We start from the raw sequence: 3,565 nt of genomic DNA, 5'->3' as shown, positions 1-3,565 counted from the left end.
TCAAAAGAAGATGAATTTAATACACAGTGTCACTATACCAAAAAGAAATGGTCGATGTTCGACCATTTCAAGAGGTAGCATACGATCAAGAGCCAACAGAAATGGTCAATGTTCGACCATTTCAAGAGGTAGCATATGATCAAGAACCAATGGGACTGAAGGAAGAATTCTAAGATGAACTAATGACATTGGCAAAGAACAAGGCTCTGGGACTTGATGGAATACAAACTGAAATCTTTCAACAAACTGATGCATCTGTGGAGGCACTCACTCAACTATGCCAAGAAATTTGAAAGACAACTACCTGGCCAACTGACCAGAAAAGATCCATATTTGTGCCCATTGAAAACTCTGTAGAGCACAGTTGTACTCTGGCACATGGGGTCATCATGAGTCAGTCTACTGGACATGTGTCAAGTGTTCTGTATTATCTCCATTGGAATCAGCAGATGTCTTAGTTCTCTGGTGCTGTTGTAACAGAAATCCCATGGGTGCATGGCTTCAGAAATGTATTTTCTCACAGTTTAGGGTCTAGAAGTCTGAATAGAGGGCACCACCTCTAGGGAAAAGTTCACTCTCTCTCCCCTCTTTCAGCCCCTCACTCTGGGGAAAAGTCCCTGCCTCCCTCTCAGCAGCTGTTTCTTACTTTCTTAGTGATGTCCATGTCACAGGGCTTCTATCATCCCCTGTCCTCTCATCTATGGCTTGCATAATTTGCTTTTTCATAGCTCAAGGGATTGATTTTAAGACATGCCCTAAACTGAGCACTGCTGGTTAATGCAGTGACCCCGCAAAGTTTGTTTGAACCATAAGGTGAGCAATTCAAGGTCACCAGTTGCTCCTCAGAAACCCTATGACAGCACTCAACAACAACAACAAACTGATAGAGCTTCATTAACACAACAAAAGAAAACTCATTCACTAGTGAGAGATATACCCATTCACCAAGGCCAGCAAGTCCATTTTGACTCCTGACCACATCATAGGAAGAACAGAAATACTCCACCAGATTTACAGAGCAGCAAAGATTTATGGGAACAAACTTTCTCCTGTGGAGCAGCTATGGGACTGGTGACCTTTCGGATAGCAGTCAAACGTGTAAACGCTACACCCTTCCCCCACTTCCCTCCTCCTCCTCCCTGGGCTCCTTGCCACAGGTACAGGGTTAAGATTATAACACATATTTTTGTAGAATCTCATTCAATCCTTAACAGTTGCTTTACATACACTGGGGCATGGAGAACATGATCAACATTTTACAGAAGAAGAAAAACAGGCTCCATAATGGGAAGTAAGTTCATTAAGGTCACCAGCTAATAAGTAGCAGAGCGAGGATCTGAACCCAATCTGTTAGAATCCCCCACACCAGCATACAACTCACCTAGAGCGCTTGTTACAGCTCAGATCTAATTCAGTAGGTATTCATCTACTGGAGAGTAAGACCTGAGAGTCCACATTTCCACCAGGTGGCATAGACACTGATCACTAGGCCCACTTTGAGGGGAAAAGTTTTACAGAACAGCATGGCCTTTGAGAGCTTATGTTCCATGAGATTTGGTTGCAATCTTGCAGAGAAATGTTTGACTTTCATGGACTATGGGACTGACCAGTATTGGTCTGAACTCATTTTACACAGCTCTTATGAAGAAACAAGGCCTCCAACATCTGGGCTACGTAAGTCGTGAGTTGTACAGCACACAACACATTAAAAAAAAATTTTTTTTTAAGATGCGAAGGATTCAGAAAATGTCTTTTTTTGACCTTCAGGCAAAAGCTTCCCAGGAGAAAGTTGGCCTTTGCGGGTTTCCTTCCACAGTTTACTGTGCACTACCTGGCTCTTCAATTCCCCTGGGGTATGTCGGACACCCCAGTTAGCCTTCAGCAAACTGGAGCAGGGATCCCATGGATCTACTTGCACCCCTACCCCACCATGTGCTGGCCAAACTGTCAAAATTATAGCAACTATGTGCATTGCAGTGAGAGATGCAATTGTACAAAAAGTGAGTATGGAGTATATATCGTAAGCCTTGAAGTTGGGGTGTCAATCCAGTTTTTCAGAAAAAACAACTAAAAGAGGGAAAAAAGATGTTGTACATATTCCAGAAAGGGGGTGAAGAGCAAAGAAAGTTAGCCTAGGATAATTTTAGCTGATTGTCTTTGTCATTTTGTTGTTAAGTGCTGTCTAGTCAGTTCCAACTCATAGCGATCTTGTATAGCGTTTCCAAGGAGCAAAAACCTTGGTTTGCAGTTCAGTAATGATCCTATAACAGCACACCAGGAGTCCAGCTAATTGTCTGTTGTTGTTGTCACCGTGGAGTCGGTTCTGACTCATAGCCACCCTGCACAGGATTTCTGAGGCTGTAAATCTTTATGGGAGCAGAAAGCCTCATCTTTCTCTAAGGCACCTAAAATGACTATTGGCAGGTCTTTGCTGGAGTGAGTGTAGTTCCATCTTCGACAGCGACAACACTGTGCTCAGAGGCCAAAGTGACTTTGTGCTGTGCCTCACAAGTGAATCAGATGTTGCCACAATGTTCTTTCATGAATCTAAAATTTGAGCTCATCTCTAACCTATCAAGAGCGGCAGACCTAACCTTTTCTCTCAGCTGAACCCGTCAAAATCCAAGCACTCGTTTGGCAATGGCTACGTAACCCGAACATACACAGGTCTCATGAGCCGACTGACCTACTTGATGATCCCTACCCAAAAGACACGTGTTATAAATAGGTGTGTGTGTTATATGTGCATAGAAAGGTATATGTGAGTACATGCAAGTGGACATGTAGGTATATTTGTAGGCATAAGTATACACGAATGCATGTTCGTGTATGTTGCTCTTACCTTCATATGAAGCATGTAAGGAGGATATATACAGAGACCGCCTGTTGTTGTGAACTACCGTCCAGTTGATTCCCTCCCATGTTGTTGTGTTGTTAAGTAAGGTCAGCAGTTCAAATCCACAGCTTTCTTAGAATCCCTACACAGGGTTGCTAAGAGTTGGCACATAGTAACAGCCACATGTCTGTGGTTATAAGTCCATTTGGGCATGTGTTGCCTTTGTTGTGTTAATAGAAGGATTAGTACATGGTATATCTTGTTGTTGTTGTTATGTGCCATGGAGTCTGTTCCAACTCATAGCGACCCTGTACAGGGTTTCCTAGGCTATAAATCTTTATGGGAGCAGAAAACCTCATCTTTCTCTTGCGGAACAGCTGGTAGTTTCGAACTGCTGACTGTGAGACTAGCAGCCCGATTCGTAACCACTACGCTACCAGAGCTCCTTAGGTATATCTTGAGTCAACCTGTTTTAAGACAAAAGAAATTAGACATGTTTGTAGAAGACAGATACCAAGATACCTAGAGATCACCAAGGAGCCTGGAAGCAGAAGCTGAGGACACAAGGACCATCCTCTGGAGCCAACAGCCATCTTAGAGTTGGAACGGAGTCCTGATGTGGCACTGTAGAGTAAGCACTAGACTGTCAACTATAAGGTCAGTGGTTCAAACCTACCAGCTGCTCCTCAGAAATCCTTTATAGGGTCTCTATGAGTCAGAACTGACTCA

Source organism: Chrysochloris asiatica, unplaced genomic scaffold (genome assembly GCF_000296735.1).
Source record: "Chrysochloris asiatica unplaced genomic scaffold, ChrAsi1.0 scaffold00156, whole genome shotgun sequence".
Classification (NCBI taxonomy): domain Eukaryota; kingdom Metazoa; phylum Chordata; class Mammalia; order Afrosoricida; family Chrysochloridae; genus Chrysochloris; species Chrysochloris asiatica.
Note: the sequence above shows the minus strand (reverse complement) of the source record.